This window comes from Cupressus sempervirens, chromosome 4, assembly GCF_028749045.1.
Source record: "Cupressus sempervirens isolate cs-2001-9-10 chromosome 4, ASM2874904v1, whole genome shotgun sequence".
In the NCBI taxonomy this organism is placed as follows: Eukaryota; Viridiplantae; Streptophyta; class Pinopsida; order Cupressales; family Cupressaceae; genus Cupressus; species Cupressus sempervirens.
In genome coordinates this window covers 23144968-23158285 of record NC_143121.1, presented here as the reverse complement: position 1 = coordinate 23158285, position 13318 = coordinate 23144968, and the positions used below count along the sequence as shown (strand labels likewise).

Sequence of the window (13318 nt, the reverse complement as noted above, 5' to 3'; positions counted from 1 at the left end):
GAGAAGGATAACTAGTGCCTTGTCCTCTCCTCTAGTTTCTTTATGTGTTTTTGGTTTCTTTGGTGGGTCACTGACTTGGTTAGGTTTAAGGTAGTGATGCCTTTGTTTAAGAACTTTTTATGTTTAAATTGGTGTTGGTTATGGTACTCTGCTATTTTGTTAGTTTTTAAAGTTTTGGCTAGATACCCTTGTTGGGATCCTAGGTTGTTCAGGTTCTATTTTTGGTGTGTTAAGCTTGGTTAGGGGTTGCTTTTTGTCTTTGTACTCTAATGGTAATTTGTTTGTAATAGGCTGTTAAGATAGTTTTTGTAAGGGCTAGCCCCCTTGTTTTGGCTACTAAATATTTCAAAAATATTGACCAAAATGCCACTTGATATTTTTTGCAACAAAATATCTCATTAATAAACTATGAGCATCATTGGTAGCAATTTTCCATGTAAACAATAGTCAAGTAATTTTTAGCAACAAATTGTCACAATTATAATACTTTGACATATTAAAATGTAAATTGTGACTTCAAGAAAGAAAATGTGCATCTTCAACATTAAGTTGTCTCTTCACCTATAAATCAAATTCAATAGCATGCTCTTACATTAAAGAATTTTAAGTTTCCAATAATATTCCAACAAAGACAATATTTTGGCATGAGTACATGGGCCACATTTGTGAAAAAGGCCTTAGCATCTTGAATTTTGGCATGAGTACATGAGTACATGGGTCACAAGGGTAAAAGCATGGTTCAAGGTCTAATTGACTATTGCTTAGATTTTTCCTTTTTGTGAATATTAAATATATGTAGCGTAAAGTGTATTTTTATTAAAGCTTTTGTATGTTGAAAGGGATTTAAAACTTAATTAATATTGATGTGTAAGCTTTATTTATGTAACTTTACTTTGAAAATTCTTATATTATGTTTCATTAAATGATGTCGTATGTATTTCATATTGGCACAATGTGATGGTTTATGTTGTAATTTTTTTGTTCTTTCCATCAAGTTTCAAACTCTATTGAGGTTAGGGTTTACCCCTTTACAAAAAAAATGTTGATTTCTCTAAAAATTCATGGGTATATTTTATCTTGCACAAATAGAAGGCCTTATGTAAGTTAATTGAGATTGTGGAGAACTAGTTAGAAAAGAATTTCAAGGTGTGAAAAATATATATGTGGGAAGCTCTATTCAATGGATTTTGGTAATTTGATACACACAATGACATTGTGTTGAAAAAGAGAACCACTTAAGACCCCTCAATAAAATAAAATTTTAAAGATAATGAACAACACTAGTAGAGAGGACTAGAAGCATGTTCAATTGATTTGGTTTAGATTAGATATCATGGTCAAAATATATGAGTGTAACTTGTTATTTGGTTAACCAGTCTCTTACATCATCTGTTAATAAAATCCCAAAGGAAGATTAGACAAGAAAAAAATCCCTCATTTCAACAATATTAGTTTGAGGAAAATTTCCTTGTGCTTAATGAGAACATATAATAATTAAAATTTAATGTTACAAAAAGTATCTATTATGGGGTGGAGGGATACAAGTTTTGGAATTCTGCGATAAGAATAAATAATCCAAAAGAAAAAAATCTGTAAAGAGATCAATTACATTTCTATAGTTTGGAAACCATATGATAATGTGAAGATAACTACTATCCAAGACTAAGAAAGTTGCACCTTGTGGCGAACCAAAGGTTTAGGTTGGGCTTGATGAGTATAAGTCAAGAAGTTTTGAAAGTTTACTTCTAATCAACCTAAAATTATGTAAGATTTAATGAAGATGAAGGACAATAGTTTTGTGAAGATTGCAATAGATGGGAAAATACTTGGTCACTTGTAATCATTTATTTATTTACCTTTGTATCAAATAAAAGTATAACCTTGGAGGCTCTAAAACAATTGACCAATTAAACCATCAGACATTAAAAATGACTTGTATATACCCATTGTCATTAATTAAGTATACTTTCAGTTTGAACTCAATTTATGCTTCCACATTCTAAAAATATTAAAAAGGATGAGAATTTGAAACTATTAGCTAACAAGAAAATACATAATTAATCAAATGTTGGTAAGAAAACTTACATGCTAGAGCACCATATGTTGTGATATATAAAAAGCATTGTGCATGCAAAGATGACATTCTAGGGTCAGCTCTTAAACCATGGGCTGAGGTGGGATGTGGTTGGTTGATTAATTTCTTCAAATACCTTGAAATCCATAGTGACACAACTATACCCATTGCACCCTAGGTTCCTCTTTCACCATGCCTCCAAGGTAGTGCTTCGATAGAAATTGTGAGTAGAAGCATCCTTAACTACAATCAATAACATGACAAATGAAAAACCATACACAAAAATAATAATATAAAAAAGATAAAATATAGTAAACAAGAATATTTTATTGAAAACCTTATATCATCTTGCTTCACATCTTACACCTTATATTTAGAGGTAGTTTATTCATTATGTAATTTTTTTCTAAAATACTAATTATATATTAATCATGCATCATATTTGATCTCTCTCTCTCTCTCTTACACACACACACACACACACACACACACACACACACACACACACACACACACACACACACACATGCATGCACACACACACACACGCAAACACACACACACACACACACACGTATATCTATATCTATATCTATATGTCTATGTATGTAGGTACATACATACATATGCATGCATATACATATACACAAAAGAATATAAAATGAAAAAGCTATAATCATTCAACCCAAACTAAAACTAAGATATTTTGGATAATAAATAATAAACATGGCATAAGAAAAGTATAATGATAACAAATATAATTTATATATAATTATTAATATGCCTATGCATAAATATATGTGCACAAAAATGTATGCACACATGTACCTTATGTTATTTTAGATAAATGTTGAAAATTAAGAGGGAGGAGGAGGAAAGATAAAGATTACATTATTGAGGTCAATTACAAAGAGAATAATTCCAAACATAAAGATCTCAAATATATAGATAATTAGATGGCTAGTAATAATAAAAAGTAAAATTCCACCAATACATTATATAATAGTCATAACCTATAAAATTACAAACAAATAAATGTTAATATTTGAAGGGTTTATGAAAAAATATTTTAAATGTCATTTAAAGTCACTAACATTATCATCTTCTAAAATAAATCCTATATTAATAGAAAAAAAAGTATCCCACTATTTGATTCTTTTATTGTTGAACCATTGGTCACTAATTTGGATGTTTATAATACAAAAGATCTCTATCGCTTGAGATAGGAGGACTCTAATTTTTCTCATGAATCCTTTAACTTTATTCATATATAAATGATGAAACTACATGATAACCATCTATCAAAATTTAAAAACCATGTTGTAATAATTACTTCATTTGAGTTCCCTTTTAAGAGATAGTTAAACTCAATATTGTGATATTAAAGTGTTTAAATTGCATGATCATACAAAATATGCTACATAACTATAAAAGAATTTTATGATAATATAACCAAGAATCTAGAGGACCAATATATCTAACTCAAATCATTAGAAATTTATGAACGTTTAGAGCTCTTCTAGTTAAGACATTTAACTCATCATTAGATTTTTTTTAATGATAAGTCATCATTAGATTTTTTGAAAATACTAGTGTTAATAATTAGATCGATAATCTTAGAATTTTAAGGTTTAAAATTGTATTCCATCATTAACCAAAATAATGCAAAATTACAATAAAATTGTACACTATATTAGAATTTTAACAATATATTTAAAAAATAAAAGACTACATTAACATATCATTTACATTATCAATGAAAATAAAATAGATATTGAAAACTTCTTCACTCATGTATATAAATACAAACATGTCTAATATTTTTTCTTTACCATTTTTTGGGGTCTACCTTTTAAATCTAGTAATAAAGACATTATATAATCCTTTATAATAAATCTTATTTAGAAAGATTAAAAAGATACATGTAAAAGAATATTACATGTCAATTAAGAAACAAAATAATTATACTACTCTAAATTGTTATTGAATATATGTCCCTCATTGAAATATCATACTCCTATGTTTATCATTTTTCAACTTACTTACTCTTATTTGTATTATCTAGTAGATTGGGAAATTGGTAGTTGTGTGTTTTCCTTGAAGTTTGCAGTTTTTACAAGATATTACATTTTTTCCATGATCTATGACCATTTTCACCTTGTCAATGGATGAACTTAACATTTTTTGTTTTTTTACTAAGTTTTGCAACATATGAAACTCATTGAACATTTGTAAGATACTTTAGGTCATCTAAGGTGTCGTTCTTGCATTACTATTTCTTTGCATACATCACTAAATAAGTTTTGAATGCTCAACATTTGGGTCCAAGTTATTTGGTACTTTTTCTCTTGACTAAAAGAAATCTCCTTGACCTTACTAGTCTAGTTTGGTCTAGCTTAGCTTTTTGATCCTTGAAAATAAGGGTGGTTGTTGCATGTCTTTAAAGACTTTATGTTTTCCTATTTGCATATGCATTAGGCTATTTCCTTATTGGGAGGTTGGTACCTCCATCCCCTCTAGGTGAAGGTATTGTTCAACATAGATTGATGGATTTGTGACATGTGCTTAACCACATCCCGTAGATCCTTGTCTCTAGCTATTGTGATGTTCATTGACAACTCAAGCTTTTGGTGTAACGACAATGGTGATTCCAATAAGTGGTGTCAAAGTGCTGGGTTACAGGTTCAAATCCCTTAGGTCATGCTGAGGGGGGATTGTTGGGAGGTTGGTTCCCCCATCCCCTCTAGGTGAAGGTATTGTTTAGCATAGACCAATGGATTTGTGACATGTTCTCAACTTCCTCCCGTATATCCTTGTCTCTAGTTGTTTTCATGTTCATTGAAAGCTCAAGTTTTTGGTGTAATGACAATGGTGATTCCAACATTCCTCAATTGGAACTATCTTAAGAGTTTCCTTTGTTCCAAATAATTTTTAGCATTAAAGTTAATTAGCCCATCGATCATCCATAATTTCTTTTTTTCTTTCTTTTTTTAATCCATCATTTGACAACTTCCCATTTTGAAAAATATTCAAATAAGAAATGCATATATATTTTGATACAATACATGTTTTTAATTATAGTAAAATGAGCTATATTTTCAAAAATATATTGTTCAATATATTGTTATCTTTTTTTATTAATAGAAAGGTAGCTATAGAAATTAGGTTTCATCAAATGTGATAAATAATTAACATTAAGTTAAGAATGGATGGGTCTTTTTATAGTCTATGATATGCAATTTGTTTTTCATTTCACATATGACTTATAGCAATATGCAAGGTTACAAATTTTAGGATGAGTATAACATGATATGGGAGATGAGTTTCCACAACAACAATTTTTTTTGTCAAATTTGGGGACATTAAAGAGAAAAATTATGGAACAATAGGGAAAGTAAAATATGTAGAAAAACTTAAAATATTCATATGAAAACATGAATGAAGCATGCACTAATACATAATAGTACCTTAAAATATAAGAAACAGTAGAATTGATATGTCAAATTTGTGTTTTTGATAAAAAAGAAGCAACAAAAAAGATAGTGTTGACTCGAGGTACAAATTCACGACGCACTAGAAAGAAATTAGCAACATATTAACCGCATCTACCAATACTTAGAAGATATAGATTAACAACATCCACCTTCTATCTCTATCAAAAATAATTTTCCAAAAACCACCGATCCACTAGAAAGAATCATATAACTAGTTATTAACTAAGCCAAAGCTATCATAAGAAGTCTTAAAATAATATGCCACACAAGGTAGAAACATAAGAAGTTAAACTTATCATTCAAGATACCAAATATAACATTAAAACAACAACCATGACTAGTAAAACCATAAAAAAAAGAGACATCCATAAATAACATCAGCCATCCCTCCCAAGCCTTTTAGACAACAAGATGTTGGCCTATTCCTCATTAGGGAATTTGAAAAGGTCTTTATTGTTATCATCGTCAACCATCTTTTTGTTGAGCTCTTTCTCCTGCAGAAGGCAAAGGGTGGAGGTAGACACGTGCATCACCTTTAGGAAGAATTTACTAGCATTTTAAAGCCTATTTTTTAGGCTTGCAACATCATCCTTCAGTTGTTTAATTGCACTTTCTAGACCAACAATTTGGAGAATAAACTTACTTGCAATATCGTCATTTCCTATTTACAAAAGGGGGCCACCTTGTGTTAGAGTAATAAAGTTTTTTCTTATTCATTAAATTATATTGATTTAATTATTAAGTCACTTATTATCTCTAGTTTACTTAAGCTAAACTTTGAGCATATAATAATTAATTCTTTTATTAATTATTATCATGCAACCTAGATTTTACATGTTAGGTTTTGATATCCTTTTACAAGGATTGATCTCTTTGTAATTAATTAATTCACTTTTGATAATAGCAATTTCTCTTTTTTCTTATCAAGAATTTCTCATCTATGGATCTGGCATTTCTAGCCTCCATAGTTTTTTCTTCTCTCTTTCTATGATAGGTGTTTGCATGCAAGTGATTCTTGGGATCTATGAGGTTGATCTTTCATCAACTTCTACATGGTATCAGAGCTTCATATCTTCATGCCCTTGTTCTATTTATGAGAGGTCTGGCTTGGCTTTCAGATTTTATTTTTTTTCCTTTAGATGTTCTCATTTCTCAAAGTTATTTTGTATTGAATCTTGGTGGTCACTGATCTTTAGGTCACTTTGAGCCCAAATGAACATCACCGTTGAGTTCTAAGCATCCAAAAACCCCTATTTTCATATAAGTTTGTCCACTTTGGACACAGTTGAAATTTGAGGCAAAAAATATATTGCTCTGATATTGGGCAAGTTTCCCAAGGTTCCGATTTTGTGATTTTTGATATGAAAATCCAAAAAAAGAAATTGCATGTAAATCAAATTTTTTTGGCACACAAATCAAAAATTTTATACGCAAACTGATATTTTTCGCACATGAACCAAAATTTTTGGCACATAAATCAAGACCATTTTGGTATGAAATTGGCATGCTTCCCGAGGTAATTTCTAGTATTGGTGGGCATGTTTTACAAGGCATTTTAGAATAGATTCTAAGGCAGTGATTTTTTAAATTTTGTCCTTCGAATGCTTTTTTGAGCTACATGTGGTTTTTATGCCATAACTTTCTCATTCAGATTCTGTTTTTCAAAAATGAGATATTGTCATAAATCTGATTCTAAGCCTGTCGTGATGGTGCAATTTATCAGACTTTTGATGCTATTTGGTTGTCAATTTATGGAGTCAATGTTAGAGGTTCTATTTTGCACTCTAAAAGACATATCTTGAGGCATCCTATTTTCTAGATTCTGCTCTAGGCACATCTCATTCAGTTTTTTGTTTTTTTGCAATCTGGTGGATATTTTGGTTGTTTCAAGTTTGAAGATCAATTTATTTTCTTTAGATGAGTTTTTATGGGTTGTACTATCTCTTATATCATCTTATGTCTCTTTTGATCTTTGTTGACATCCTTTTGTACAAATGCCTTGAGATAAAGTGTAGGTCTATTGCATTTCAGGATCTTGCACATCTTTGTGTTTTGTTGTACTTGCACTATATTATAAAATGTGTTGGGGTGTTTCATGTTGGCCATATTCTCCATCTTTCTTTCTCAAGTGAGTGTTCCTTCGATGACATTAGCCTTGTGCTGTGTCAATGACATGTGTTATTATAGGTGTTTGTACTTCTTTTGCACTCTCGAAGTTCTTGGTTTTTTCTGCAGGAGATATTACATTCTATTTTAGTGTTCATGTCTTAGCCCTTAGCATTATATGGGGGTTATGTTGGTTCTATTTCTTTCTTGGTTCGATGAAGTGAGATATCTATTTAGTATTTGATCCTATGCACTAGGCGATTGCAGTGGCTAGATACCTATGCATTTCCATGAGATTGATCATATACAATATAGACATTCTTTCATTCCTTTTTTTAGAGGCCATGAAGATAACTTCTATCTTTGATTGATCAGCTCTTCAGACTTAGTCTTCTCTACCTAGTCATGTTCTATATAGTGGAGGTTCTTCAGATCAACAGTTTGGTAGTGTTTGCAACTTCATGCTTCAGTGGTGTTCTTCATGATCATCCTTTTGTTCCTATCTTGTGAAACATTCTTTCCATCTCTTTTTGGAGTAGGGTTTTTCCCATGTGGTTTTCTCTATTTCTCCTCTTTTCAAAGATTTGATTTTTCTTGGGTACCTCATTAGGCCTTGTTGTCGAGACCCAAATTTACTTTTAGTAGCAGTTTCTAAGTTTTTAGCTACTCCCTAAGTTTATCTTAAGGGGGGTGTTATAGTAATAATTTTTTTTCTTATTAATTAAATCATATTGATTTAGTTATTAAGTCACTTATTATCTCTAGTTTACTTAAGCTAAACTTTGGGCATATAATAATTAATTCTTTTATTAATTATCATGCAACCTAGGTTTTACTTGTTAGGGTTTTGATCTCATTTTATAAGGATTGATCTCTTTTTAATTAATTAATTCACTTTTAATAATAGAAATTTCTCTTTTTTCTTATCAAGAATGTCTCATCTATGGATCTAGCAATTCCAGCCTCCATAGCTTTTTCTTCTCTCTTTTGGTGATAGGTGTTTGCATGCAAGTGATTCTTGGGAGCTGTGGGGTTGATCTTTCATCAACTTCTACACCTTGGTCTACACTTCCTCAATGGTAATATTTCCAATGTCTACTTTAGAAGAGGGGGAAGAGAGGGTGAATTGACCAAGGTAGTAGGGGACATATTAGGTTTCAGGATTTCAGAGGCCCTATAGGAGGAACCCTTCTCTGAGTCTTTCTCATGACTAACTTCAAACTCCTCTGAGTCCTCAATGATAAGTTCTTTAATGACATGTTTTGCTCTTTCTTTAGTAATCATGTTATAATGGTGAGGGGTTTCAACAACTTCTACCTTAAAGTCAACATCATATACAATTTTTTAAAGCTTTTTTAAAGGTTTGGAGTTCAAGGGTGGGGTTCTTGGATTTTTTCTTCTTAATTTTCTTAGGAGACTCTAACACATAGGAAATATCATTAGACTTTATGCTATTGAATGAGATCTTAACTCAATGCTTTCTACCTGACCCAGAAGGAGGGAGGAGGTATTGGTCATGGGTGGAACCTAAGAGCAAAGGTTGTTGGAAACTACAATTGGAACAATTGTTATGTTTCCATTGATGTCAAACCTTATTGGTGATATAGTTGCTACCTAAGCAGAGTTCCATATCAGTTGATTGATGAAGAGGATTTTAAAAGAAGGGATAACAAGATGACCTAGTGGAAAGGTTGAGCTATATGGAACTACAATGGGCATTTGATTAGTTGGCACATTGATAAGATAGTTTGTTGTTTATTCATAATACTAAGTAGAGAAGACATTTTGGTTGAAGCCTAGAAGAGATGATCAATGGAAGACAAAATGTATAGGCTAAATTGAGTAATAGAGAAAAATATTAAGGAACTTAAAGAAGGATTCAAGCAATGCTAGTATCAACCGAGTGATAGTTATGACTGAGAAAGATCTAGTGTTGACCAAGCATCAGTAAAGATTGAGCTAACACAATATAAGCCAAGCAAGACACTTTAGTGATGACTGAGTTGTCTAATGATGACCGAGGTTGAGGAACATAGTGATGATCAAGTGTCAAAAGTTTGGTATTTTGTGAAGAAATTGAGATTCCCTGTCGACACGGTTGAATTTTTAGATTGGTCAAAATGCATGAAGGATAAGGATTGATGACCTGGTGTATCTAATGCATGATAAACCATATTTTTGTGTTCCTAGGCATGGATTCCAATAGAATTTTTTATAAGTCTCTAAAAGGAGAAGGATGAAACAAAAAGATGGAAGGATTTAATGAATCTGACCTAACCTTAAGATCAATAGTGATGTTTAAATGACAAAAAGATCAAAGCTACCTATTTAAGGAGGCATAAGGATTAACCTAGAAAGGTTATTAGTTGTTGATTTTTTTGATTGGTGAACTTGAGTAAAAGGTTGTGAAGAGCATAACAGATAAGAAGTGTGATTGCTGAAGGGTTTCTAAGAAAATCAGTGATGGAGATGAAAATGAGGGCCAATCAATGAATCAGCGAATGAGCTACATTGTGATCTATATTTTCAAAGTGAGTTGTATTTTATCAAATCAACCTATTGTTACTTTCTAACTATTGTATCAGTCGAAATCCTTTAATCAAGGTTGACCTAAAATTCATTTGTAAATTCTTTAATCAAGGTAAAAATCTAATGGGATGTTCTTAAGCCCTCTAGCTAGGTCACTCCTAACAGGGCGATTAAATCTTTTAACAGGGTCACACCTAACAGTGTGTATTGTAACCTTTAATAGGTTGGCTCTTAATTGAGCTCACTTCAGAAGAGTAAAAAATTGGTAGCATTTTATTGGTGGTTTTTCTGAAATTGGGTTTCCACATTAAATCCTAGTGTCATACTTGTGTGAATGGTGTTTGATATGTTTTACTATTTATTACTTTACATTATGCAATTTGGTTGTTACTAAGATGGTGAACTACATGTTAATGTTACTATTAAATTACTATAGAGACCAAGTGGATTAATGAGTAGATTTAAGTTGTTTAAAGTGGTCAAAATTTGAATTGGAACATTTGGAACTGAGGATAACTGATTCACCATTCTAACAAAGGTAAGGGTTGGTACAAGACTATTTGAATAGAGAAATTGAGCAAAGGGCTAAGGGCCAAATGGAACTTGTAAAGACAATACATTAAACCTTGGTAAAGAATAACATAATTCTTCCCCTAAACTTTAGCTTCAAAAAAAAAGCAACATTGCTTTCCATAGAATACAGTAACAAGAATGTGGTGGAGATAATTGTGTTGCTCATATGATTAAGGAACGAGAGGTGGTAAATATTAAAAACCCCATAATGGCCTTCTAAAGTAAAATACTTCATAACAAGGTCACATGCCTTAGGCTAGATGTCGAGTAACTCCTCATAGCTAAAGTTGCCTTGCTTCTTAACAGTTTTCTCATTAGGTGCCCCAAAGAATTTATTCAGGTTGACTTGGTCATAGATGTGACTCATCCTTTTCCATTTACTACCCTTAGTGGAGAGCCTAGTGTCTTTCATAATCACCTCCTCATTAATCTCAAATAAGAATCCATTCATAGATACCCTATGTTCATTCCAAGTGGAAGCAAATTAACGAGAGATGAGCTCATCATAACTATTCATATTCTCCATGAAAGGGAGAATTCCTCCCTCTTTACTGACAAACATTACCATAGGATCATTCTTATGCTTTTAATAAATTTTGTCAAGTTCAATTCTATTCCTATCACCCCCTATTTTTCTAATATCACAAAGTAAGGACAATAACCAAGGCAACTAAGTCTCACAAAAGCCAATCCAACAAGAAAAAAACCAAGGATAGATTGAGTCATAGAGTGTAAGAAATGCAAGCACCATTATAAATATGCATTTCTATATGATGAAACAAAAGCTTCGTCTAGAAATCAATGCACAAAGACACGTTCCAACAATCACAAAAGTTAGGAAAATCTTTAAAAGGGGCATTGCCGAATTGCAGAAAACCTAACCACCTCAAAAAATTACCAAAATTTGCCATTCTAAGATAGTTGCATAATAAATAATGTTTATACCTCTACCCAAACATGCACACATAAGAATAATGCACACATAAGAATAATGCCACGTAATCATAGGAAAAACAATGCCCAAGACATAGTGTAGCCGATGATAATTCGTTGTCATGAATTTGAAGTTAAAAAAAAGGCAACATTAGATTGATCTATGGTGTGCCCAATAGCACCAAAACTAAGGCTAACATTACAAGTGGGGTCACATGCCATTCTGAACATTTCGTATGTTACACTCCTCCTATAGGATGAGGCATTGGGTGGACTCTGAGAGATGATTGATAACATACCACCATGGTAATCCATCAAACCACAAACCAACAACAACCATGGAATCAACAATAGAGTTTCTCTCCCTATAAGTGTGCATAAATTTGATCTCCATAAATCTAGAGAGGACCCCTTGTATATCTCTCACAATGCATTCAATATCCCATCTTGTCTAAGGCTTGCCTTCAATGTCATCAATTATGATTTTAGAGTCACCCTTGACCTCAATTTTTCTAGTACTTATAAAGAGGGTAAACTTAAGCCCCTAAAGAAGGGTCATATCTTTCACGTGATTGACAATATGGCCTTGGAGGGAGCCAAAATAAGAAGCTTTGACATACATGTCCTTTTTAGTCCCAAAGGACTCCTCCCCCTAGGGCTCTCCCAAAGGGAAATCAAGATGTTATTGTGGAGGAGTTTGTGATCGAGGTGGAGCACAACATCATGTGCTAATGTAGAATCCTTGAAGATTCTACTATTAGGTTCCTTCCAAATGCACCAAAACACATGAGGGGGGATTCTCTACCAAAGAAGTTGGATAAGAGGATGAATGAAGGGATAATGCTAGTCCCTAGTGAATTATTGTATGTCAAAAGTTACTACCCATTGCATATTTGGTTTGAAAAGACCTACTCCCAAATCTTAGAGGCAAAATCAGAGTGAAGAAATAGGTGATTAATGTTTTCCTCCTTATTTTAAAAATAGATGCATTTATTGGCCAAATTGAAACCTCACTTAACTAGATTGTCCAGGGTTAGGATTTTCCCAACAAAACAACCACTAGAAAAAAATGACCTTGGAAATAAGTTGTGTCCTAGCCATTTTCCAACTACTTGGGTCATGAAGCTCTTTAATGAGAAGAGAGTAGGTACATTTGAACAAGAAATCTCCCAATTGAGTGGGAGACCAAAGCACTCTATCAACATTATCAAACATAGGGACCCTGACGTTTAGCAACAAAGTCATAAGGTCCAAAACATCTTGGCCCATATCAGGTCTATCAATCAACAATGTAGGGAGGTCCTTCCATTGACCTTGGTCTAGATAATTTATAATCAAATTACCAATGCAAGGTGTAGTGCCTCTCGTGTTTACAGTCTGTACCTTGTTTATTTTGATTCGAGAGATACTTACTACTCATGTTATTATTTCTGTAGTTGAGATGACCTAAGGGTCAAATGTTATACTTTGATTTTAGTATCATAGATGCTATACTACTATGTTGTGCAGTTGATCATATTTTCATGTTGATGCCATTTTGAGATGACAATATGTTTTATGATGATACATGGTTATTCAGTATTTGGACATATCTTTGATTATGTTATGT

The 13318-nt window shown here is 32.2% G+C and overlaps 1 pseudogene; it reads right to left on the bottom strand.

Moving 5' to 3' along the window:
* The window catches only part of LOC149559727 (uncharacterized), a 70554-nt pseudogene that overhangs the window by 46292 nt on the left and 10944 nt on the right, over positions 1-13318 (bottom strand).